General features: G+C 46.9%; 1 long non-coding RNA gene across 1 annotated transcript in view; it reads right to left on the bottom strand.

Annotated features, from left to right (window-relative positions):
- Window positions 1-1029: 1029 nt before the first annotated feature.
- The window catches only part of Gm3134 (predicted gene 3134), a 29777-nt gene continuing 3192 nt past the window's right edge, over window positions 1030-27614 (bottom strand). The window contains exons 2-3 of the long non-coding RNA NR_166639.1: window positions 14598-14665; window positions 1030-2902 (exon numbers count right to left, since the gene is read on the bottom strand). This is a non-coding gene — a long non-coding RNA (predicted gene 3134). The remainder of the gene's footprint in view (window positions 2903-14597; window positions 14666-27614) is intronic.

The raw sequence follows: 27614 nt of genomic DNA, 5'->3' as shown, positions 1-27614 counted from the left end.
TGGGACAGCCACAGCCTGCCACAGTCTGCTAGTGTGCCCCCTCTAGAGCCAGAATTTGCTTGGCCTTGAGTGAAGCCTGGAAGGCCATGGTGAAGACCACAGAGAGCCCTAGAGGAGGCTGTCCTGAAGTCTGGTTATCTATCCTCTCCCTGGGCATAAGCATCACCCACACCTGCAGGCTGAGAGGAACCCTCATCTTGACTCTGGCAAGCAGCCGCTCCTGTACTGTCACATCTTCCTTCTGTGCCAGCCAGTGCCTGAAGGACACACCATAAGCAGTCTATGGTCTACAGGCAGATGGGGTGGCAAAACAGTGCATGCCGGCTTCCTCTGTGTCAACTCCAAAATAACATTCATCCGACCTCTGTGTGGGATTTTAAAGTGTGGTCTGTAATTCAGCAGAGGCTCACATCTGTGATCCCTACACTCAGGAGACTAAAGCAGTAGCAAGAGAGCTTAGGTACAGCCTGGGCTACAAAGCAGATATTTATTTATTTGTTTGTTTGCTTGCTTGTTTGTTTGTTTTAGGGTCTTGTTGCCAAGATGGGTGGTGGTTGTTTGTAATTCCAGGGTGAGAGAAGCATAGGCTGATATATCACCGAGTTTGAGACCAACCTTGTCTACATAATAGTTTCCAGGTTAATCAAGGCTACATTGTGAAACACTATCTCAAAAGAAAAGTAGGCGGGGCTTTCACTATGAGAATCCCCAACTCTCTTTTAGAGAAATAGCAAACATGTTGCAGACATGCTAATAAAGAGCAGCCTGGGATGGAACCTCACCATTGCTGGGCGTAAAGACTTTAAACAGCATAGCAAACATACCAACAGACTTACAGAAAAGCAGGGAGGGCAGGATCTTACCCACTGGCCCTGTGCTTCTGAGCATTTTACTGCAGGAGACAAATGTCTGTCAAAGATTTTGACTTTGAACAACCTCAAGAGGCTGTATGGCACACACAACTGAGCGCCTATAAATAGCTCTGGGTTTTGCCTACATGCTTCTAACTATATTCCAATCCAACATCACCACAGCGCCTAAAAGGTTTTTAATATAGATATTAAATATAACCATATCATCACTTCAGTGAGAGCGAGAACAGGGCTTTTCCTCTGGGGTCTTCCCAGCTATTTGCTGCTGACATAACACCATTAAAAATAAACCTACCCAGAGGAAGTAGTCATTTTACATGGTATTAGGACTAATGTTATCGTTTAGTAGCTGCAGAGATTTGCCCACTGCAGAGGCCCCAGATAATGACAGAAACATGATCGTGTGAGATGATTTTTTTCCACGGACAGTTTTCATCATCTGCAGCTTGTCATCTAGATGCTTATTTAAGACTTACATCACTGAGCAAACATTGACGCTTTCAAAAGAATAAAACCATCAGTGCGGCCGAGGGCGATAAGGGATGGCTTTCTCTTCTGGGGCTTGAGACCTTCTGGCTGCGTATGAAACAGGAGGCCTAGCTCTGTGTGAATGGGAAGGTGGAGGGGGACATTCTTCACCTTCTGCCTAGCACACACCAGGCTCAGACACAGACACACCAACCTACAGAATCAGCCCCCAAAGCCTTCCAAATTCAGCCAGTTTTTAGGAAGTGGAAATTCAAAGCGGGTCAGTCACTGAGAAGTCATGATAAAACCAGGCTAGTTACTCCGGAGACTGAGAGGCAGAAGAAGGCTCACGAGTTCAAGACTAGCCTGGACTACAGAGTGAGTTCAAAGCCAGCACCCAGACTCTATTTTAGATATTTTTTTAAAAAATTGTAAAGGCTGGGACTAGAGCTCAGTGGTACTTGCATAGCAATCTCTAGGCCCTGGGTTCAAATCTCCACTACTGCAAACAACTAACCAAGAAAGAAATAATGAAGGTAAAATCAAGGTATGACTTCAACGTCAGAAAATGTCATCAGTCTGTCAATGCCATGGAGGCCAGTGGAGGACAAGGATCCTGAGACACAGGTAGATGAGTTCCCATCACTCTCAATCACTGCAGGTCTCAGTATCTTCCTCACTGCACCACAGGACACAGGAATCTCTCATAGGAGAATTCTTTCCCAGTCCCCACTAACATGTCCATATCCCCTGAGCATCTGCAGTATACTAGACTCTCAGTGGCAAAACAAAGAGACAGAGAAAGGGCAAAGGACTGAGCACTGTGCCTCCCATCCCTCTGGAAGCTAAAGCAAGCCAACTGAGATCTGAGGGCCAGCCTGGGAGGCATGAAAGACTGTCTCAAAGAGGGCAGCACTGTCCCTGACTCCAGATTCAATGGCACTTGCTGGCCCTCGTGGTTTATTGGGAGCTGAATGCCCACACCAAGGGGCTACCAGCAGGGTTAAAAGTCATGCTGTGAGGTGTGCACACAGGGGTAGGTAGCCCTTTTGGTTAGAGCATTAAGAAGCATCTGGGGAGAAAGAGATACAGAGAGAAACAGAGAGAGAGAAACAGAGAGAGAGAAACAGAGAGAGAAAGAGGGGGGTCTGACCTCAGGTGGGACCGTGTATATTCACGTTGAGGGGGCATCTTTGTCTCTCTCTGTAAATATAGCCAAAATGCCAACAGAAAAAGATGGGGTGTGGCCGCTTACGGGGGCAGGAATGACTACGATAATCTGCAAGGGGAGCTGAGCTGGGATGAGTAGGAAACTAGCATTGCTAACTCTGAAAGGATATAAAAATGCATGCCAGAGGCATTACAGCTTTTTTTTTTTTTTTTTTTTTTTTTTTGCTGAGGAGGGTCTTTGTGGGAGAGGCTAGTTCTGGGTCCATCAAAGAGGGGGTCCTTTGCTCATGTAGCAGAAGAGTCTTAAACTTGATCCGCTGCGACGGTTCATGTGATTGCCATGCTGCAGTCTTGAAGCGATTGTACAACTGGCTGGACCAGGCAGCAGAGTTCTGTAGAAGGACAAGGTGACTAATTAGCTGTTACCTCAGACTCCCGCACAAGGAGGGACACTTGGAAGCTTTGTAAAAGAGTCATTAAAACTCTCCTAGCATCTGAGGGATGAATCTGAACAGAGAGAGTCTAAGGAATAGTCCTTGCTTCCAAGTATGATGAACTTTGTATACTTGTTTCAAATATTAGCAATATCAGCTATTATTTAATGAAAAAAAACAGAATATTTCAAGTAAAACAAAAGTTTTGGTTAGAAACAATTTTGAAAGTTGAAATTTTTAAAATTGATATTATTAACTTAATGACCTATACTTGAAAATATGACAATACATATTTTTAACATGAATTGTTATAGCTACATTGCAAGATTACATAGTGAATATATTTTATATTGTCAGGCTGTATAAGGAGACAACTTAATTCTAAGTTGTATTCCCCAGAAAAAAAAAAAATATTTCCAATTTCCAATTTCCAAAGTATATTCTTAGAGACAGTGTCTGCCTGGTCAAGAGTAAATTATTAACCTTACCAAATTTTGTAAGATTAACCCTATTTACAGAAACTTCAAAAGAATCTCTAATACTCATTCCATACACTCAACCAATAGATGAAAGAATGCTGGGCATGGTGAGGCACACCTTTAATCCCAGCACTTGGGAGGCAGAGGCAGGCAGATTTCTGAGTTCAAGGCCAGCATGGTCTACAAAGTGAGTTCCAGGACAGCCAGAGCTACACAGAGAAACCCTGTCTCGAAAAAAAAAAAGTGAAAGAAGAAAGCAGTCAGTCATGTCAAATCTGTAATAATTTGCATGTAACATGAACTGGATTAACAAAACCTCCTGGTTTTACTTTACCTGCTTTAGGCTTAATTTGACATTTGAAGAATACTATATGCTATAACAGCAGACTATATGACAGGAGATAAAAGCTGGTTTCTCTCTCTCCAAGCTTGTCTCTGTAAACAAATTACATTTATACATAGCATGACTGGGCATTAACTTGTATATCTTAATTATCTTTAACAGGTTATAATTGGTAAGTAATTCTTTTATAAGATTAGGATTTTATGATTTTATGCCTGTTAATTTTGAGCCTTAAAAATATAATTCGTGAATTATAACTTTTGGTCACAAAATATTTTATTTAGTAACAAAATAAACTTTAAATCATAAATACAAGCCATGGTGAGATTGGCCGTTTTTTTAGCTTAGTCTTACAAAATGGCCTGATGTTTTGTTTTGTTTTGTTCTCTTTTGTTTTGTTTATGACTCAATTCAAACCAAACCGTGTTGGAAGCCTGGGGTTACCTCCTCAGTCTCATAAAAGGAAGATGCAACATAAGCAGAGAGCTTAGTGGGTGGAACTGTTTTATGCATGCTATTTTAATTCGTTTATCTCACAAGGTCACCTTAACCAAGAGGTGATGTCACATGACATGTCCTTTCTTTAACCTTAGTAAAGATGGTGTCTGGATCACATGGCTTCCAAGATGGTGCCCCAATGAGCCACATGCTTACTCCAAGGTGAGCCTAGGTCATGTCATCAACCAAGATGGCAGCAAATGACATGGTAATCTGATGTTAACCCATTAGGAACACGTTCTTTCCTACACCAAGCTGAATCCAAGTCACAAACATGGTGTTATAGCAAATTACATCCTTTTAAAATCACACTCTATGAACTTTATAAATCCTAAAATATAAAAAATTAAAGTTTCAACAAAAGCTTGAACAAAAGGACAGTAAACAAAACCAAGCAAACAAGGGAGGGGGAAAGAATTCAGAGAGATGAACACCTTGCCATGTATGACTTCTGTGGGAAACCGTTTACTTCTTAGCTATTCTCAAGAGCAAAGTGTCTGTTCCTGGCTCTTTTGTTTTTTCCCTCCTTCTCCTGGTCACAGAGTCAGGAGACCTACTTGAGCCAGGACAGAGTCTTTGGAGGAAACTTTTAAACGAACATGCTTGGGTCTGGGAGAGATGGTCCAAAATCTTACCCCTGAGCCAGGCTTCTCAGTAGAGTAGAACAATATGCAATAATTTTTCAATATTGTCAATACTCAAAAGACTCTGTAAGACTAAATCAGTGATCTTCATATCCATAAATAATTTGTGTATGTCTGCAGGTGGGAGAAATCAGCCTTAAAAATGCCTTTATATTTTAGCATTTGGGCGTTGAGTGTAGTTATAATCCAGAACCTTGAGAAAGATTAAAGTGAACTGTGGGATTTACGGGGTATGGGTCTCAGACCATGCTGCCATTCCATCTTACAGAGTTACCTAAATTAGTTTAGGTATTAGAAATGGCAAATCCCCAATTTGGTCCAACAGTAGCTATTCGTCCAATGTATTTTGAGGCCACGTTTAAACCCAGAGCTGAACAAGTCACCTTGGTATGATGTCTCCCAAATGGAGCTTTGAAGATTAGCCTCTAGCCAGGCTGGGGTACTTTGGATGGAGAATCTGGAATCCATGGCTGAGCCCAGGGCTGAGGTAAAAGCAGGGGTCTGTGTCCCGCTGCTTAGAGCATCCTCTAAGTCCTAAGGAGATCAGATGCTTCTGGGATGTTAATTGGGAGTGGCCAAGCATTACAACGTCGGGGTTAAGGAGCCAGCAGAAGGTTGTCAGAGCTTTCCGATGAACAAGTTGACTCACAACCAGTGGAAAGTCTCTGGAGCTATCAACTCATGAGTCTTACGAGAGCTCCAGGGAGCCTTGAAACCTAACTAGGCACCTCTGAGGTAATTCCCAGAGATCACCTTGTCCCACAGTTTGGCTCTGTTGCTTGCATGTTCTGATTGAATGCAGTGTGGCCTCCCACCTAGGTCAGACTGCATCCAGATAGGAAGGTGAGAGAGGCTGGGCAGAGATAGAAAGTGAAAAGACAGACTGCCTGAGAGGAACAGGTAGCCCTGATGGGCACTTTTGGGGCCAGGGCTTGTCTGAGAGGGAGGCTGGTCCTCAGGTGGGCTTGAGCCACTAGCAGGCTCAGATCTCCCATCCTGGGTCGTTCAGCACCATATATTAGATTACTTTTAAAAGCAGCTGTAGAGAGAGAACATGTAGAAAGAAATAGCGGCGTGGTCTGACATTAGGTGCAACCATGTTTATTCATATTAAGGGGGTTTCTTTGTCACCCATGTGTGTAGGTGGCCAAAATGCCTCTAGGGGAAGATGGGATGTGTCCACTTATGGGGGCAGAAATGACTTCTGTAGTCCACAAAGGAAGCTGAGAAGTGTAGTCCTTCAGTTGGAAACTTACTTTTGTGCAGAGCAGATGAGCAAGAAAAAGAGCTCTCGAATGAGGGAGTACCCATCCGGCCCAGCTCCCTACCTGGCGTCGTGCTCAAATCTGACATGCACGGCTCCATCTGTCCACTAATGCACTGCTGCTAACTCCTCTGCATCCCTGCAGCATCTGTCCCCTATCTACTGAGCTTGACTATCTACTTACAATAGTCCCGGAAACCATCAGTCCACTTCACAGATGAGGAAACTGAGGCTCAGAGCAGGAAATATCATGTAAGGGCAGAGGGGTGGAGTGATGTTGCGGAGTGTGTGTCCTGGGCTGTTGCTTGACTCTCTCTTGTTACTCCTTCATAAACTGTGATGTCATCTGAGCTTCCACCATTCCAGGCCTTTCCCACGAGGTAACAGGACTGAGTCCGTTTTAGGTTTAAGGTCGCAAGACACAGAAAGTTGAGTCCCTTTTCTAAGTGTGCAGGTCAGGAAGGCAGCAACAGAGAGTGACTGGCCTCTTCCCATGGCGAATCTGAAGGATGTACCAGGTCATCTCCAGTCACAACACTGTCACTCTAGGAATAGGGGAATAGGGGCGTATTGAAATGGCTCTTTTCTTGGCCCTCTTGTCCTCACACACCTCTACGGTGCTACAGTCCCTGCCATGTGATCAAACCTGGACTTATCTTCAGAAAGTGATGGGTACCTAAGTTGATATTAGAAATGAAGCACAAGGCTAGAGGGATGTCTCAGCACACTGGCTGGTCTTTCAGAGGATAGAGCAGGGGTGGGAGAGTGCACGTCAAACACCCGCACCCACATGGCATCTCATGAGCACTTGTAACTCCAGTCTCAGAAGATCTGATGCCCTCTTCCTCTGTCAAAGCACACTGCGTGCATGTGGTGCACAGGATAGACACGCATTCAGGCAAACACTCACATACATTAAATAAAAATAAAACCTTAGAAAGATTGTTTAATACAATTTATGTGTATGAGGCACCCAGCAGAGGGGATGAAATGGATGCAGAGAGGTCTCCAGGACTGGTACTGGAGAAGGCTTGTGGGTGCTGGCTTTGGTCTCTCCTTAAGTGGCACAGCTGGCCTGGTGAGGTTCAGCATCAAGAGCTTGTCGACGTCCCAGCCCATTTTTTTTACCTGATGCATTAGCATATCCTTATGATATCTGTTATCCTAATTACATCTATTTTCCAGGTATAGACAGACATACCCCCGAGTTGGGGTGCCCATTAGCAAATCACACGGGCCTTTGCAGCTGTGTTTTGATTAGCAGAAAAGGGCTCTTTGGCATCAGAGAACTAAAATCACCTTTTAGGGTATGACAAGCTCAGCCGAGCATCTCACAAGTGAAAATCAGAGGTTTCTCTGAGGCAGGCTGAGAGGGAACCAGGAGAAATTAAAAGGAGACCAGCCTTTAATGGTTTCAGCTGCGAGAGTTCAGTCATAACGCTATCCAGCAAACAGCACGGCAGGGCGCTCTTCCGGGCCCCCTGGAATGCTTCTAGAAGAATGGCAAGGAGGGCCTCGGGGGACCACCCAAAGTCACCACCTGCCCAGGAAGGGCTTCAGCAATGAAAATGCAGAAGTCAAGGATGCTTGCAGGCTGGAAACCAAGCCATACATTCACTCCCACAAGCTCCGAAGGCTCGCACGCTCCATTGAAATCATTACACAAATCACTCCAAGTCCTCTTTGTACCCAGGCTCCTTTTACATTGATTTCTAAGCTCTACAGTGGACTTCCAGGCCACTGCTCTTTCTACTCACCAGAAGGCTGAATCTAAAGATGTGGCTCACACGTGAGGGGAGAAAAGAGGATCCTTTGTAAAGAAAAAGAGCATTCTTGGCCTTTTCTGAAGTCCCTTCCTAGGCGACACTCAAATCAGGTACCCAAACATGTAAAGTATTACCAACGGAAAGTAGTAGGGCTGAAAAACACCTGCAGGAAGGAATCCTGTCTTCGTTATTTCATTGCTAAGGAAAGCATTCCTGGATGAAGGAAAGACTTTGGCAGGTGCAGGGTGGGGCAAAGCTTTGTGGCCTGAAAGTGCATTTCACATTCCAGTTTACACCGGCCCCTCTGACGGAGGATCACTCCGCTTCTGTCTTCTCCACTAGTGTTCACTGAGGATTTACTATATCCCAGGGACTGTGGACGAGGACACAATTTTCATTTGCACTCCGGGGAGCTAGATCTGAAAGAGAAGAGTTTAGATAGGGCAGTCTCCCTGAAGAAGCCTTTGAGCCCTTCCGCCAAGGTACATGAGCCAGCCATACTGGAGCAGGTGAGGAGCTGCCTGTCCAGGCAGGGGACAGAACCCCACAGAGTCTGGAGAGAGCCGAGAATGAGTCAGACCAGCTAAGCTGACAAAGTGAGTGAGACCAGAAGCAGCCTGTGAGGGGTGTGGGTGTAGCCTCTTTCATACTATACCTAAATGTGCATGCTGTTGTGGTTGTTGCTGTTGTTAAATAGATTAGGCAACTCTTAGACTTTAGTAAGTGTTGGGCTCACCTGGAACTCTTGGTTAGGCTCCCAGGAATGCTACTAGTACAACAGGACCTGGAAACCTTCATCTCTACCAAGTTCCCAGGTGACGCTGGCCACCTTAGGAACCAATGCATTAAAAACACTTCACCTTTAATCACTGTCATTTTATTTATTTATTTATTTATTTATTTATTTAGTTAGTTAGTTAGTTAGTTAGTTAGTTAGTTAGTTAGTTAGTTAGTTAGTTAGTTTTTCGAGACAGGGTTTCTCTGTATAGCCCTGGCTATCCTGGAACTCACTCTGTAGACCAGGCTGGCCTCGAACTCAGAAATCCGCCTGCCTCTGCCTCCCAAGTGCTGGGATTAAAGGCGTGCGCCACCACGCCAGGTTTATTTATTCTTTTTTATGATTTTTTTGTAATACATATGTGCACTGGATCCTAATGGACAAAGATTTGCTTTTGAGTCGGGGCATTTCTCTGTTGAAGCCTTGACCAGGAGAGACTCTCTAATACCCTCCTATAGACTGATAAACTGATAATTCATTTACTTATTGCATTGCTAGGGACCAAGCCAAAGACCTTGCACATGGTGGGCATTGTCCTACCACTGAGTTGCAGGCCTGTACCAGAAAATGAATTGTTTAAGAGTGGCCCAGAACCAAACATGATCGGAAATCTGGCAGGAGAGAGGGCTTAGCAGTTAAAAGCATTTGCTGCTCTGCCAGAGGACTACGTTCCATTCTCAGCTCCAATGGGGGGCAGCTTATGCAGCCACCTGTAACCCCAGTTCTGGTCTCAGCAGTCACTGCCGTGATACACACAGACACATAGACAAGTACACATAAATAAAAATGAAAGAAAGGAAACTACTAGAGGCTCCTAAGCTAACTCTCTGGTGTTCTACTTGGTTCATAGGAAATCTTGTGACTTCCTTGAAAAAATAAATTTTAAATGCAGGTGAAAACTGCGAACAAATTCTTGCTGGGTCAGAAGACTCTTTTTTTTTTTTTTTTTTTTTTTTCGAGACAGGGTTTCTCTGTGTAGCCCTGGCTGTCCTGGAACTCACTCTGTAGACCAGGCTGGCCTCGAACTCAGAAATCCACCTGCCTCTGCCTCCCGAGTGCTGGGATTAAAGGCGTGTGCCACCACACCCGGCTCCAGAAGACTCTTTTATTGATGGTCTTGACCATCATGACCTACAGAACCCTCCAAAACACAGTTCAACTTCGGCGTGGAGTGGAGGACAGTACTCCTCCGAGCCACCTGCCCCAGGGTGCAGCCCTCAGGAGCTCCCGTCTGTGGCGACGGTCCTGTTCCACCTACACACTGCGGCAGCTGCCCACACAGTCCAGCAGCACGTGTCCTCGGCTCAGCTGAAGTGTGACATGCGCTAGGGAGCCCCCCACCCCCATTCAGGCATGGGGGTTACTTTTCCTACAATCCAGCTCTGCACTCCTAAAAACTACATTAAGTCCAGATCTCCCTGTGAAACTGAGGGCGAGACCCAAGCTCTCTGTCCTTGGCTGGCTCTGATGTCACCTACAAGAGTGTCTAACAATATGCAGACCAGAACTTCCCTCCCTCTAAGGACCTAGCTAAGGGAGCATCTCTGCTGTCTACATCACCTCTGGGAACTTAACACACATTCATTCATTCATTCATTCATTCATTCATTCATTCATTCACTCATTCATTCATTTTTGCATGTCTTTACCCAGAATCCACTCTTGACTGTAGCAGCAGGAATACTCCGTCCTTATTCTTAGAATCGGCTCACTTCTCAGCATCTTCCCCAGCTTGTTGAATAACTCAAGACATCAGTGCCCTTCCTAGGAATTCAGTGCAGCCAGTGGGGCCCAGGTGTGCGAGCATGAAGCAGTGGGGCTGCAGGGTCCACAGGGATAACAAATCTATCGCCTTGTGTACTATGGAAAGATGGACTCTACATGCAAGGACAGGCTTGCTTGGGGTCACGTGGTGTGTGGCTGGCAGAGCTGTGTCGATGCCGTCTGAAACCTCAGTGGCCTGCCCTCTGGCCCTCCTACAGTTGTCTTATCCCTGACCTGCCTCTCCCTCGTGATCTTCTGGTTACTGTGTGAAATAAGGCTGTCCGGTTGTAATGTATGGAGATCGGTGACTGTGGCAAAGTTGCTGACATTTGGGGACATTCTCGTTTACTCTCCGTGATATGGTGGCATTCTAGAGAGCACTTTCAGTTGTGACGCCCAGACCAGGAACATCAGACACACTGAGCTGACCTCCTCCTCAGCCTTTCTGAATGCCCTCCTGGCACAGCTTAAAGTAAATAGCTAATGTCTTTCCCGCTTCACCAAGTCAAAAGAGCCAACCTTTGAAAATCCAGGCAACCAGCATGCATCTCTCTTGAGCACTTTTCTTTCTGCCCTGAAGGGAGAGCCTTTAGCTATCCATCCACTTACCTCCGCTCATGCTGTGCCAGGAGACTTGCAGTCCAGAGTCCGGAGTCAACTCATACACAGCCCCGACCTTGGGGGGTTCGTGTCGGTGCAGCTGCTACACTGCACAGTTTGACAACAGATGCTCTTATAGCCCTGGTAAGGCTCTGACTTGCACACCCATGTCTCCTAGTCTGTCTGTGGCCTTTCTGTTGGTAGATGTGATGTGGTACGCATTCGCTCAGCTCCTTAACCATTCTGAAAGACCCTACACCTTTCTCAGAGAATCCTCTGGAATAAGAAGTGAGAGATCAGACTTTTAGAATTCCTAAAGACAACAACAAAAGCAAGGCCACAAATGACCAGGGAGAGTCCCCTCCCTGCTCCTACGGAAGCTTCCCCTCTTTAGCACCAGATGATTCTGGATCTATGGGACTGTGCCCCAGGCCTCCTTGCCTAGCAACTGCCCTGCAGGATCATCCAGAGAGTCACCACTAAGCTCAGTACAGATTCAGGGCTGGGGTGGGACCACATGAAACAGCAGAGGCCATTCAGGGATCCAGGAAATTAAAATGAAAGATGCGTCCAACACCTCTAAGTGAGTTATGGATTATTTTAGGTGGCCCATGTCCCCTAGGGAGTCGGGGTGGGGGTGCGGGGGGGGGGGCGGGTCACAGGTGGAAAGAAGCAGTGTGCAAGGGGACAGAATAGAGCTAGCATTCTGGAAAAGATGAGCTATGCCCTGCATCTCTGCAGCCCCTCTTTCTCATCTCCATCACCTTTATAGGCCATGCAGTTTGGAATTTTGTTCCAGCACCAGTGGTAAATCTGAGTTAAACTGTATCCAGCCGGTGTCTGGATAGTGACCACATACCCCACTTCTAGCCAACAATACTGACGGAGACATTTGTGACATCTGAGAAAAGTGTCCTCAGGTGCTTTAAAGTGGATCAAAATATACTCTGGCTTTCCCCAGTGGAACATGACAGAGATGCAGGGACCCTGATGACCAGAAACCACCCCAATCCTGAAGTTACAATGGAGCCTAGCCTGGGCAGGCCCCTAAGATCATGCCTACAACCCAGGATTAAAGAACCTCAGGTACTTAAGGCACTACACTTCCACCCGTTAATCTCTAGAGGGTTGCAGTAGGGCCAGCTGGCCCAGGCCCCCAGCACGTTCTCTAATCAAAGACAGAGCCTTGATTAGTAGTGGAACAGAAGAATCCTGAACGCAAGCCCAGCTCTGCCACTTGTTTCCTGTATGAAACTGGGCAGCGTACCAGCCCTTCTGAGCATCTGTTTATTAATCTGCACAAGAAGAACATGCATGCTATTGTGAAGGTATTTATCCATTTGGTCAATCTTAGTCTCCTATCTCCAAAATTCCTCTCAGTCACTCCCCAGGGGCATACAATGCCGGTGATAGACAGCCTGCCTGATATTGGGGATGAGAAACAGAGCCGACCTCTTTCTCAGCCAGAGGGCAGCTCTCCATACACACTCAACCTGCCTTGCTTGAAAGCAGCGTGAAGACAGCTGGAAGTCTAATTGATAGTAGCAACAGGGGTGAGCACACTTACAAGTTAATGGGAGCAGCAGAGAAACAGAGTTTCCAGCAGAGGTCTAAGACCAGCACCGAGGAGAAACTACAGCCCACCTGGCTCTCTGGGCTCCTCAAGTCCTCGCTCCCTCCAGAGCCTTGTTCTCCCTGTATCTGACAGATCTAGATGCCACCAACACCCTTCTAATAAACCTCCTCCTCTTGTGACACTGAGTCAGCCCCAGCCCCTTACAGCCAAGAATGCTGACAGATACGGGGCTTTCTTTGCAGCCTGGTGCCACATTTACTGTGGTCACATTTGTAAAGCGTCCCCCTGAATGCTTGGCACCAGATCAGGCTCAGTACAAGTTAACTATTGAGATGGCTTCAGACTCCCGCAGTTCCATGAAAGGATGGCTGGAGTCAAACATGAGTTCTTGTTCCCCGAAAGGATACCCAGAATCCTGGCTCTTTAATAAGGTCTACACTGAGATGTCGGCTGCTTAGGTTCTCTCGCTTGCCATCCTCATTGTGAGGTAGCAGCTTTGGACGAACACAACATCATGGACAACATCAAACAGACAGAAATAGTGAATGATGGTGCTGGCCAAACCATCTCCTTTGCATACACAAGTTTGCCATCGCAAACCAGAGCTTGCTAGTCTTCATAGTAGAGATGAGTTTTCAGTCTCAGGACTCACGGCCAATGGAGCACAACACAGTCAGAGAAAGTAAGGACGGAGGGGCGGGGGGTGGGGGGTCCAGGACTGGCTCGGCAGGACAATCAGCCATCTCAGAGACATAGCTATAATTGCCAGGTTGGGCCTCTTTGTCACCAGCTACGCTTGGGAGTGACCTGCTCAGCCTGTGTCTTACCTGACTGGGGTAAGAGGACAATGAGTCAGATGTCTGGCTATTCTTTGTGATATGGTACATTTTGGATACCAGCTCCATCACCATTTCAGATATCAGCTGACCACTGCCGTCATCACCGTTGTGAGCATCGTGATCATTACCATCATCCCTAGCATTGTCACCACCATCAGCATCGTCTTCCCCTTCTTAACAGTTATATGCTGCAAGAATGAGCTAAATGTTTTCTACATTTTAGTTCATTGGAGACGAACCTTATGTGAGGCTGAGGTTGTCACTCAATGGTGGAATGCTAACTTGGCATGCATGAAATCCCAGATATGAACCACCCATACCACCAAAGAGGAAAAAAATTAACCATATGAAGGCAGGTACTCTTATTTCCATCAACAAACTGATGCAAAGGGAACTAGAGCAACCCAAGGTCATGTAGCCTAAAGATGAGGGGATCGTGGTCAGGGCCCAGACACTCGCCAGATTCTTAGCCATACAGCTGTAACTCAGCAATGCCACCATCCCCACCACTGGCATACTCTTGCAGTTCTGACTCTAATTCCAGCCTCGCCTAGCCTACCCTCTACAGACCTTTCTCTACAGCTGTAACAGCCATACAGTAGAACTTTTGCCAAAGTGCCTTTGTGTTTTTATATATCAGATACATTTTTATGTCCAGATTGGGCTGGGGCCAGGTCCTGTCTATTCTACATTATAAAGCCTTATGTAAATATCATAAGAATGCTTATGGCGCTGTTTTGATTATAACCATCTAATCTCATGTGCAAAGCCAGAGGCTGGGTATACACTGCTTCCTGCAGTTTGGCCTGCAGGTTTGAACTTATAAATCTCTACTTATATACCAATGCTGGGGGGTCAAGAAGGATTATTTATGAAGGAGATTTCCAGATTAATCGCTTTTAATTCTATGTTATCAAGGTCCAATAGGTCAATGGTGAGAAAAGTGAATTTCAGCCATACAACCTCAATGGGGAAAAAATTTTCAGAAGCACCATTCATCTTGCTGGAGGGTCCTCGTGCAGTCCAGGCTAGCTTGTGTCCTAGAGTGAGGCTCTGTGACTCTGGGTGGAACAGCTGTAGTGATGGTAACCTTTGCACTCACCCCGGAGATCAGCTGCAGCTCACGGTGCCATAGCAGCTCCTGCCAGCAGTCTCTGCCTTTTTACTACCCTGGAAGAGAGGCGGAGCACAGATCAATAAGATGCTCTGACAGAGGTGCCTGCAGCACGGCCATTTCTCAGGCAAGACACTGATGGCACCTATCACTAGCAATAAAAGGCCACTGGAGACAGAATGGGGCCTGTCCATGGCAGACCTGTCCACCCCTTTCTGATAAACATCTCCCAAACAGGCCTGCAGCAAAGAAACCATTTCAGGAGGCAGCATGCAGGGCCTCCTCCCAGGTCTGATCCATTGTACGCCTGTATGCAATGCATGACAGAATGCTCCTTCAGAGGCTGGGTTTCATCCTGGCTCCAGGGATGCCAGGGAATGTGTTTTGAATCCTCTGCTCTGTTGATTGATATGAATTCCAAATTAAATCATTTAAATGAAGAAGTCACACCTTGTCAATTCTTTCTCCATTCCCCCCACCCCTTGGGAGTAAAGGGGGAAGATTTTTCTGCCAAACTAATTTCTTAAAGTACCATTTCTTTTTAAATGTTCTTTCTCCTGCATCTGATGAAAGAAAGTGACTGGTCTGGATGATGTAAGAAGAGTGGGTCTAAAGAGCCCGGTCTCAGTGAGAAAATGTAAACAGTAAAGTAACACAGACAGGCAACCAAAGGAGTCCTCTCCTCTCTTCCCCTGACACATGCTGCAGAAGGAGTAGGCAGAGCACCGTAGCCTCACTATCCTATGAAAAGCAGCTAGGCAGCGGGAGGGCACGGGGAAACTCCTCAATGGCCTTAAATTTAGACTAAGAAGAATACAAAATAGAAAAAATATGACAATGGAGACTTTTATTCCCAAGTCAGCTCAGAGAACCTACAGAAGATTGCCAAGCAGAAACGGAAAGTACTTACTGCAGGATGAACCAACCACTCAAGCTAAAGGCTCTTGTGCCCAGCATCACTAACACTGGGCTGCTGGGCCATTTCCATCTGTGGGGGACCTGCCCTGCGCTCTGAAGGGGATCAGTGTCCTCCCCTGTCTTAGACCTTTAAATACCACTCAACAGTTATGACGGAAAAAAAAAAAAGAACAAAACAACAACAAATCTCCAGATGTTATAAACTGACCCTGGGCTAGAAGTTACCCCTCAGTAACAGTTGAAAACTGTGTCTCCAAGCAAAGGTAGGGAGGCGGGAATATGGCTGACAGAATGGTTAATCTGGGCTGCCGAGTTGAATGGATTGAGAGACCAGTAAGGTACACTTCTGGGAGTGTCTATGAGAGTGCTTTCCAGGAGGTACTAACTAAAGAGAGAAGGTTCACCTTGAATAAGTGGCACCGTATGGGACCCAGACAGAATTAAGTAGGAAGCCTGCTAACACAGCCATTCTCTCCCGCTCTGGTTCCCCACCATGATAGTCTAAAACCATCTAAAACCCGGAAACGAAACCAAGCCTTCCTCAGATTGTTTTAGTCTAAGATTTTGTCACAGCAAGGAAAACTGACTCAGTGCATTGGTATGAGGCTTTAAAACACCCCCAGACCCCGTGCAATTAGTGTCCAAAGTCACTGGGCTGCTTAGAGATCTCTTGTAGATACCAGGGAACCTTATAACAGCATCATTGCAGCATCCACCTGGAGCACCTGGGGCACCTGGAGCCTGGTAGACGTGTGGCACCTAGTAGGCATGTGGCAGATGTTCCACATATCTTACCAAGCAAATGTCATACCATACGCTGGTGACTCAGAGTAAGATTCATCACAGTCACCAAGTATGCAAAACAAAAGAGTGCAAGGCCAGGCTACCCTCCGGGCTTCCTGGAGAAAGAGAGGCCACGCTCTTATCCATAGGAATAGTTCTTATAGAATGAAGTAGACAATGGGTCACCCTCCTATTGGGAGATCACTGGCTAAGGTGACTGCCCTTTTACCCTAACTAGTCTTGCTTGCCAGGTACACTTGCCGCTTACATGTAACTAACACTGTACAAAGAGTGGCCCGAGATGTGCAGCCCCACCCAGGAGCTCATCGGATACTTGGAATCTCAGCCCTCCACCCCTCTGACCTTCTAATTCACAATCCTCATTCTAAGATCTCTGGGTTAGCTGAGATGGCATTAAAGTCTGTCATCTTCTCTGTAATGCAGCATATGTTATGATCAGCAATGTTTAATAAGCAGCAGCACTCGGTACTGGCATGTGACAGCTTCCGCTCACCATAGCAATACCTGGGAAAATAAACTTGCTAGTGAAAGAGTTTATTTGGGCTTCTTTAAAAAAAAAAAAAAAGATTTATTTTAGGGTTTGGGGAAGGAGGGAGAGGGAGCATATACAAGTGCCTTAGGAGACCAGGAAAGGTTGGATTCCCTGGAGTTAGCGGCAGTTATATGCTATTCAGTGTGGGCTCTGGCAACTGAACTCAGGTTCCCTCGACATAAATAGTAACTACTCTTAGCCACTAAGTCTTCTCACTAGACCCTTGCTCACTGGTCTGTCAGGTGCCATAGTGGGGCATGTGCAAAGCAAACTGCCGGCTTCATAGCCAGAAAGAATGGAACAAGCCAGACCTGACTTATGCCCCTTTAAGACCATGCACCACTGGCCTGTACATTTTCCCCTAGGCCCCACCTCTTAAAGGTCCCACCACCTCCCAGTAGCTCCACTTTGAGGCCCAAACATTTAACAACCCAGGCCTTTAAAGATCTTCCAAATGTAAGCCTTCGTGGTGTGCACAAGTAGATCCCCCTTCCTTCCTCTGCCTTCAGTTCACTTAACGATGCCAATGGCCTGCCCCTGGGGTGGGGATGGGGGGTGACAGCCTGGTGATGTCACACTTGCTGGGCAGGTAAGTACACAGATGAAGTCCTTCAGTCCACACAGAACCACAGAGACTGTTCTAGCAGATGAAAAACACTCAGGCAAAATCCCTTTGCTAATGGCAGAATACAGGTTTTAATGCGGACTTCCTTTTTCCAAATCCTGGCTCCTTTCAACACATATCCCGCTTTACACTCGTCGGAGTGAAAAAACTTTAACTGGAACCTTCTGCTTGTCCTGACTACAGGGAGCCCGGTGGGGGCTGGGGTCACACAGACTGACAGCTGGCACCAGCCATCAACTCATCAGGCTTCAGAGGTTCAAAGACAGTTTAATTCACTGGGGCAGGCTTAGCTTTACTCTAAGCTCTCGACCGTTTCATCAGGTCGAAATCAAAGGCATTTACAGACCACACAGAAAAACCACAAAGCGGCCACAGTCCTGAGCCTAGCAAATCTGTCCCCTCCATTAGATTGTTCCCAACATGGAAAAAAAAAAAAAAACCTCCAGATCACACCTCTGCCATGAGTCACAAAAGTCCCACCCACCCCCAAAGCATTCCTTACCTGAGGGCTCTAGCATTTGGGGGAACTGCCAACTAGCTTCATTTAGACTTAAGGTTGCTATTGTTTAGTTGGGAGAGGTGTAGGGGTTAAGGCAGGATAGCATGACACAGCCCAGGTTGGTCTGCATTGCCGTTGGTCTCTACCTCAGCCTCTCATATGCAGAGCATGTACCACCATGAGTGATTTTAGTATTGTTTTCTGATAAAAAGTGACACATGACTGTTGGCAGCAAGCAGCTCCATGGCTCAGAGATCCCAAAGAAACAGCCATACAACTCCACTCCCACATTTGAACGAGAAACTGCAGAAATCCTGCAAAGAGCTCTGAGGGTCCAATGAGCTAACCCGGGTTCTCAAGTGAGCCATGAAAGGTAGCCACCTTCTCGGTCCCCTTTTCCCCAGGACATCCCAAGAATCTTTTAAGAGCTTTGGGACTCCTTCAACCCAGCTGGCACAACTGAGGAGTGTGGCAGAGACCATTGAAGGGCAAGGGATGGAGAGAGGGGTGCTGGCCCTGTTTGACAGTAAACTTGCACTCTGAGGAAGCGCTCAGCTATGCTCAGAGGACATTGAAATGCTCGGAGCTGAAAGAGCCCACCCAGATGTCTGACCTCCTTCTGGTTCATCTAGCTGCCTACTTAATGCCCCTTAGATGCAGCCTGACCAATTCAGGACCAGATCGCTGACTTTGGATTGCCCCACCCCAACCAAGCAGCTAGAACACATCAGACCTGCAGAACAAACGCTGTGGGATGTCCATAACTCAGGGCAACAGCGGGATTTCCAAGGAGTCGCCTTGAGGGTCCAGTATTGATAGCATTGTGTTATGGGTTTGGTTTAATGTTGTTTGTATTATGCTAATTACGTTCCCCAAAAACCTGTTTGCAGTGTCCCGTATGTAAGACACTGAGGGACCCTGCCCAGAGCTGCTGCTTCTGATTGGTAAATAAAGATGTGGACAGCCAATGGCTGGGCAGGGCAGACAGAGGCGGGACTTTCAGGATTCCTGGGCTGGGGACAGGGAGAGGAAGAAGAGAAAGATCCGCCATGCTGGAAAAAGGAGAACTAAGATGCCACACCCGAGAAGCTCAGGACAGAGAACATAGCCGCCATATTGGAGTAAGGGGATCCCAGCCCAAGATGGTCTGGGTATAGGGCAGCAAAGATGGAAAACAGTTAGTAAGTAGTAACTTTGGAATATCAGAGGGGAGATGAGCCACGTGGAGGTTAGGAAGTGGCTCAGCCATTGATTGAGCTGTTTAAGACATATCAAAAGATAAAGGCTGAGTGTGTGTGTGTGTGTGTGTGTGTGTGTGTGTGTTTCATTCGAGAAGCCCAGGACATTGGTGAGGGCAGTAAGGAGTCCCGTCGCTACTGGAATCAATTTGAGTAGCGTTCATTAGGCACTGCTACAGTATAGCAGGAGCCAAAGGCCTCTAACCAGGCCAATGACTCATTGCCATGAAAAGCTGTGTGACCAAGGGGGACAATGGGGCATACTACAACTTCCTTGACAAGATTTTTTGGTTTTTAATTTCATTATTTTCTTTTGGGTGGAGATTACAAATGGGATGGCAGATATGGAACGACTGGAAAATTAGTGGATTTGGGGGTGCTGTAAAATTCCTGATGGATCAATAAAAAAAAAATTGGATTCTATGGCTGTAGCTAAGAATCTTAATGAAGCCAGGTGGTGCACACACGTCTTTAATCCCAGCACTTGGAAGGCAGAGGCAGGCAGATTCTGAGTTCCAGGCCAGCCTGGTCTACAGAGTGAGTTCCAGGACAGCCAGGGCTACACAGAGAAGCCCTGTCTCAAAAAAAACAAAAAACAAAACAAAACAAAACAAAAAAAAACCTCCTAATGAAAGTGTCCAGGGTTTGTTTCCTCCTAGAACCAAGGGTGTGGTGCGTGAATGGGAAAGCCCCGCTGTCTCCCCCTGTATTCTGTTCCAAGGGAGCTTCTCAAAACCTATCAGAGTCCATAATGTACTGGGTTCTGATGAGAGGGGGATAATAGATAAATAATAGGCAGATAAGATAATTTGAGGTTATAGTCTGTGTAACTGTTTTCTATTGCATTCTTATGGTAATGTATTTTATTATGTTTGCAAATTATCAATCCATAGAAGGCTGTGGGAGTAAAAGAAACCTGCTGGTCTTCCACCAAAGATGACCCTTCCCCCAAACTGGCCATTGCAAGCCAACAGAGCCATGTGAACAATGAGCCACATGCCAGGCTGGGACTCTTGAGACTGTTTAGCCACAGACCTGAGCTCTCTCTGCACCCACCTGCCTTGGGAAGACGTGTCCTCCTGTCTCTGCAGTAGGAAGTCTGCTTTTCTATATAGAGGAGCTGCTGACATTCAGGGTTCCTTTGTTTCCAGGTAGACTAGTGGGAAGCATTATTCTCCAGAAAACTATACCTGAGCAAAACTTTATTCTCCCTCCAGAACCAGGACACGTACATGGCTGTACATGGCTTGGTGCCAACCCAGTCTCACTTCCACCCTGCCTGTGCTGTCCCCAAGCCAAACGTGACCAAGCCCCAGACAGCCTTTAACGGTTTCAAATGCTTAAACACGGCACTTGCAACATCCCTCTCACCCCTTTAAATCCCTAATATACAACAGCCATTTCCTATCATTGCTGAATGGAAATGTTCGGTTTAATTGGTTATCTATGTGTGCTGTGTGCCCAGCTCTCATCAGAACCTCATATGCATTATGGATGCCAATGGACTGTGAGAGGTACTGAAGGGAAGCGGGGTGTGGAGTGGACAACAACTTAGAGTTGGTTCTCTCCTTTCGCCTTTATGTGGGTTCCTAGGACTTGAACTCAGTTCGAAGGTTTATGGCATTTCCTTCCGAGAGTTTACCTGAGACATTTCATAGACCCCCTACATTTTCCATTCTCTTAACACAATTAATGTGCACTGCCAAGCCACCACTTAAAGTGAACAGCAGCATCAGTTATGAAATAGGGAGGTCACTGCTGGCTATCACTACAGTCACGTTCACAAGTATTTCTCACAGTCCCCAAAGTGTCCTCATTCCCTTTAACACACACTGCTGCTCTGACACTTTACCACAAAATAACTCTATCCAACATTTACATTGGCTTTCTGGCACATGGTTCAGTTTGAATTTTCTAGAATCATATATAAATGAAATTATATAGCATGTACCCTTTTAGTTACGGATTTTGTTTTTTCCCCGAGCTTATTATCTTTCTGTCCTTGTCACCATACATCTTACATGCTTAAAACCATCACTGGAGTGTTCAGTCCATGTTGCGTTGGTTGCTTCCTTGGATTTGTGAGCGAATGGGTGAATGGATAAACAGGTGAAGGGCCACCGGAGGCTTAATTATGTTTTCTTAACTTACAAAAACCTTTGGCCTCGGAAAATCCCCGCACTCCCCCAAAGTAATGAAGATATTTGGAAGGCCACCCACCAACACCAGAGGTTTTTCCCAGTCTGGTCAGCCGTCCAGATGGACTGAGCCACAGAGACCTGGAAGCCTATGGTATGCAGAGTCCATGTTCCTCTGACCGCTCCAATGTTCCCACAAATCATCAGAAATGCTAGATCATCTTTTAATTCCCCAACTGTGGCCACAGGAACCAGAAGAATACATACAATTCACATACTGCCAAGTTTAGGAGAGCCCCTAAATAAAAGGTCCGTGGCCCCAGGCTCCGTTTTTGAGTAGAAGGATGTCAGATGACAGATTAAATGTTATCTGTCTCTCCATCACAGGGCGGGGGGGGGGGGGCAAGGTAGGGTAAGCCTCACCCTCCACTTGCTGACATCTGGGAGCTTCTTAAAGGGCACTTGCTGCCAGGCACCTCTTAGGGAAGCCTGGCAGCAAGGAAACGTGCCCACCTGCTGGGCCAGCAAATCTATGCTAGCAGGTATGGCTGCACACCCTGAATCCTTTTTCCAGATTCCAGCCATAAGAAGCTTTTTAATCTCAGTGCACAGGGAGGGAGTTCACACGGGCACTTTGCATTCTGCCTGTAAGTGTTCGATTACATCTGAGCCACAACATGGCTATAATCCTAATAACAGAAAGAGCAGCAGCCATTGGCAGTCTGAGTCTAAATCAAAAGTTAGCTCCTCTGAGGGCAAGGCAGGTGACTGGAAGACTGTCCTATTGGACTGGCCAAGGTGAATTTTCATGACTTAACAAAACGGAAAGAGAAGGAAAGGGGGGGAAAAGCCAGAAGAGCAAGGCCTGGGATACTATAACTGGTTAATGCCATCGAGGGTCAAAGGAAGCACCATATGTCTTACTGTTCTGTTCTGCTCTGTTTCGTACGCAACCCAGGGGACTCCATCCAATAAAGGCAAATAAAGAGAGCCTGAAAGTATAGCTTGGCACCTACGCAGCAAGCCACTCCTGTCTACAGTGCTCATGAACCTTCCAGAATCATGGAGAAGACCTGCCGTGCATGGCCCTTATTGCAAGTAAGGAAATGAATGCAAGTCTTTCCCAGTGGTATTCCCCATGCCCATCCAACACTTCCCTCTGTGAAGTGAATGAACAGATGAATGGATGGATAGATGAAGTGGGAATATTTTGACCACATTCTAATATTCGATCCCCACAGCAAACCTGTGAGATCAATGACTATAATAGCTAACACTTGCACTGTAATTACCACGCCAGCCACCATCCTAAACATACAATACATACATACATACATACATACATACATACATATATACTCCTTTAGCTCCCCAGAACCCTATGGAATAAAGACTGCTATTATCTCCATTTAGCAAATGAAGGAATTCACGGAGGCAGGTTTGCTTATAGGAGGCAAACCTGGCTCTTGGCTAGAAACTGGCCAGCATTACACTGCTTCTTTACTATACACTTAACAAAGCAGAAATCAGAGGGTCACAATATTAATTTAAACGACATTAGACAATACATGAACACAAACTAAACCAAGGGCTATGTTCCTTGGTCACTGTTAAATGGCACAGCCAAAATGCAAAACCCGAGCATCCAGCTCTGACTCCATACTCTCAGTCCCTAAACACACACATGTAATTGGGCCACCCTGTAAATATCTAAGAAGAGCCAAAGAAAGATTGGGAGGGGAGCTGAGATCACGGGTGCCGATTTCTTCATATGCTTGCCAGACTGAAAGTGTTTCGAGGCCCAAGGTGGAAAGAAAAAAAAAAGAAGAAAGCAAACCTGGGAAACACAGAATTCATTCAGCCCCTTGTAGTCCCGCACTTTGGTCACAGAGGAAACATCCCCTGACAGCCTGGTGTTCGAATCTAATGTGGTCAAAGCAAACTATGGAGCCGGACCTATGCAAATCTCTACAGAAACTCGAGGTTAGATGTATTTTACACTAAGTAACACTCAGGGGCCATCTTCTTGGGATTGTACTTTAATAGAAAATATGCCAGAGAGGCTAGGGAAAATTAAGAAAAATATAAATTTAAGTCAGAGATCGGAATGGTAATTTGTGTGAGGGGGAAGAAAACCACAAGCGCTCCCCCCCTCACACTGCCTTGAAAGCGTGGATGATTTCAGAATCCCACCCTACGAGAAAGCAAGGAGATGCAGGGTTTGGAGTTAAGAAACGTAAGTGTCTCCAGTCCCCAGCTGCACATTAAACTAATGTCAAGTTGAAGGAAATCGTATTGCTGCTGAGGCTGGAGAAAGATGTCGGAGTGCAATAATTAATGGTGCAGGTTTGAAGGAGAAAGGCTGCCAGGCTAATGGAACCTGAAGAGAGGTAAAACTCCTCCTGTCCAGAGACAAGACACTTTCCCACCCAACATAGGAGAAAAGCCTTCCCTTAAAGTAGAGAGGAACCCTTCGAAACCTTCCCTGTGAAAGCCAGGCCTCGGTTGACTTGTGTGGGACTTGCAGGTCACCACCCATGTGAGTGGCAAGCAGGCCTTGCTGACAGGACAAGCCCTGAAACCAGACCTGGCCATTTCTGGTTCTCTATCAAAATGAAACCAAAAAGTTCTTCAACCCCATGAAAATAAGCGGGAGAAACCCTGTCTCGAAAAACCAAAACCAAAAAAAAGAGAGAGAAAGAGCGAGAGAAGAAAATAAGTGGGAAAAAGTCACTCCCTGGACAAGGTTTCAAAGCTCACAGCCTTTTAATAAAGCCAATGTCTATGAAAAGGGTTAACCTGTTGTTTAGAAATGGAAAATTTTGTTGCTGAATAAAAAAGTGACTGTAATTGAAAAAAAAATTTTTTGTCATGTTGTTCTTGTTGTGGCAGGTTTGCTTCTGCCACATCTGGGTCTCCCGAGGTCGGAGAGGATCGTCTTTAATATTCCTTGGTAGATTCCAGGTAACCCCCCAAATACTCACACCCCAACACCAGAGCAGGGGTGGGGGTGGGGTGGGCTAGCAACCTTTCCCTCAATCTCAACTGAAGGCACTTAATGAGAACCAATCACTCTTTGCTGGATCCTTGGGACCTACTTCTCAGCGCTTCAGGAAAATCTGTGCACCCTGCTGGGCTTTCTAAATATCCTAGCTACTCATTCCAAGAATTAGCCACACGCTATTGCTCGGTGGTAATTTTTTTCTCGCTCTCGCTCAGAAAACCGCAAAAGGATTTAACCAAAAGGAAGCAAAGGTTTTCTTTTTATAAATTCGATTAGTCTTTTCCACTTTCTCTGCCTCCGGACATTTCCTCTGGGAGGAATTTTATACCCAGACACCCCTTTGCGAGGCACTGTTGCATGCGGAGCGCAGAGAACTTAAGCGCAACCTGGAGGAGCATTTGCGGTTCCCGGTCCATTCCATTCTTAAATGCCGGTGTGGGAATAGCTCTGCAAGAAGAGGAAGATGAAGTTTGCGGCGCACAGGGAGTAAGGGATTCACTGCTCGGGTGGAACCCTGCCTCAGCTGCGCTAGACTGAATTTCCTTCTAGACCCAGCACCTGGAAACCCTGTCTTCCCGCGGGGACACAGGTCTTGAGAACGTCGTTGCTGGTGGGCAACGGTACCTCTCCGCTCTTTATCTTTGACCTTCACTTCTCCAGCAATCAGCTGCTGGGCAGCGCTCACAGTTCACTCTCCAAGGCCTCGGGTTCGAAGCTGCTGCGCCAAGGTCTGAGAAGAGGTTAGGATTTGAACTGCAGTTCGCTTAAGAAGAGTCTGACATTCTCAGGAAAGCAGAGTCCCAAACCTGGGGAAAGGCGAAGCTACGGAATGCTTTTCCAATTTTGACTTTTGTTTTAAGTCAGCACCGCCACCCCAAGCCCTAAGTCTAGAAAAGAATACTTAGAAGCCACTTCAATCTTTCTTCCCTGTTCTTCCCACCCCCACACTGCAGGCATCCAGACAAGAAAACACAAATAAACCCCAGGTGGTTAATGGTGGTGCATCCAGGCGCTCCATCCCCAAACACACACACACACACACACACACACACACACACACACACACACACACACACACACACACACACACACGGAGCACACCATCCACTTGATCCCACCCACCACCGGGGAGGGGAGGGACTGGGAACCTGATCTCCCGGCTCCTGCCCAGTACGTTTCCCCATCAATAATGTTGATACCATCGAAGTGCCTGCTCCCCGCCCCCGGGGCGCCGCTGCCGCCTTTTTGCCGCTTTTTGCCCGGCATAGGAAAACGAAACCTCCTCTACTGCCCTTGTAGCCCCTGCCTGGAGCCTGGGCTGGAAATTTCGGAAGCTGGGACACAGCCAGAGCGCTTAGGGCCCACCTCCACTTGTAGAGTGGGTGCTCAAACTGCACAGATGGAACCTGAAAAAGAGTCAGGGGCCCACATAAGGCCTCAATCACATCCCACACCAGGGTCAGACTGGGCCATAATTAGAAAACTTTGCGGGTAGAAGAACCAGGCCTCAGAACAGAAGGCCTTCATGCGACCACCCCTTCCTAAAATTGGAGCTCAAACAAAGAAGTCCGGAAACACCTTCCTTGAAAATTTCTCTATGGCCGCAGCCCTAGACCACCGCCCTCGGGCCAGCCAACTCACCGCGGACAAACTAGACCTCGGGAAACTGAGGCTATACTGTGGAGGGAACATAGACATCCCCGCACCCCAAAGGCAGTTTGTACAATTGCTAAGTGCCTCCACAGGGTCCGTTTCGTCTTGGTCTGAGAGGTCGCGACCCCCACGCAGCTGTCACCTCATTTGGGGCTATCCCCATTCCCTATTGGGTATCTGTCCCTAAATACCAGCCCCCCACCCCCCACCCCAGGATCCTACAAGCCACAACCTCTTCGCCGTATTTCCCAGGAGCAGCCCCCATCCATGGTTTGGAGGACTCGACCCTATGGAGCGCCCTGGCCTGGAGGTGTGCAGGTTAGAAGGAACCCCAGCTGTGGCACCTCACTATCCTTCTCTTTCCCGACCCGTTCAAAAATAAAAAAATAAACCCCAATCTGTGTCCATTTTTTATTGATTTAATTATGTCTTTGCTCTGCGGCACGCGGTGCCTCGCCAGCTTGCTGACACTTCGGCGACCGCACCAGCGAACCGCGGAACTTGGGCGCGAGACAATGGCCTGTAATTGATGTATCGCCACCAACAATAAAGACCAATTCTCTCCCGGCCATTCCAACCGTCCCCTTCCTCCCATCCCCCTCCTCCACCTCCCCTCTTCTCTCTCCCGGCCAAAGGGAAAGAAAACAAACAAGAAATTAGCGGGGGATGCCGCTCACAGAGCCAGGCGCCCGCCTCTACGTCGTCGAGGACTCAAAAGAACGAAAAAAGTTATCAAAGTTTAGATACCCGCAATTAATTCGTCTCTGCTCGCCCATTTTTAATTAAACAGCGCGAAGCAGCAGATTTTGCGTTTTCGTTCGTTTGTGGTGTTTGGGGGGAGATTCCCCCCACCCTTAATCACACATAGAGCCAACAGTGAGCACGTGTGAAGCATCTCCCTGGAGCTTCCCGCGGAGCACACCCCGAGAAGGGCTTGTAGGACCGCCAGCTCCACTGGGTTTCTGGCCACTGGATTGCCCGGAGGCCAGGACTTTCAAGAAGCCAAGAATGTTAAAGACTGTTGAGGGCGGCTCTAAATACCGGCAGATTCAAGGAAGAAAGGTGCGCCTGGAAGCTTCGGTGCACCCTGAGGGGTGCACGTTGGTGTGTTTTCAAGCGCTCCGATTTGCGGGGTAGGGGAGAGTGCTAGATTTAAAAGTGTTCCGGTCTGATCACGTTCCCGGGGGTTTGGGGAAAGTAAGCGGCTAGCACCCCAGGAGCGCGCAAATCCATCTTTGCCGAGAGATCTCTTTAAATATTCAGTGAGAAATAATGGCATTTGAAACACCACCTATGGAAACATTATTATCTTCATTCTTCAACATCAGAGCCACTGATAGCTTCGTTTGTCTTTTTATCAAAATCTACAGTACCCAACAGAACCTGGAGAGAAGGGAAGAGCGAGATGCGGGAGAGAGCCGGAGACCAGGGAGACGCGCGAGGGGTGGGAGAGCAAGGACAAAATAAAAAAAAAAAGAGAGAGAGGAAGGATGGACGGGGAGAAGGAAAGAAGGCAGAAGTTAAACCAAGAAGTATAAAGTCAGCAGACATAAAAAGATACTTTCAACTAGCACACAAAAGATTAGGGGAAAAA

The sequence above is a fragment of the Mus musculus genome, chromosome 8, assembly GCF_000001635.26.
Source record: "Mus musculus strain C57BL/6J chromosome 8, GRCm38.p6 C57BL/6J".
Taxonomy (NCBI): Eukaryota; Metazoa; Chordata; class Mammalia; order Rodentia; family Muridae; genus Mus; species Mus musculus.
The sequence above is the reverse complement of the archived record's forward strand: the minus strand, read 5'-3'. Positions and strand labels throughout refer to the sequence as shown.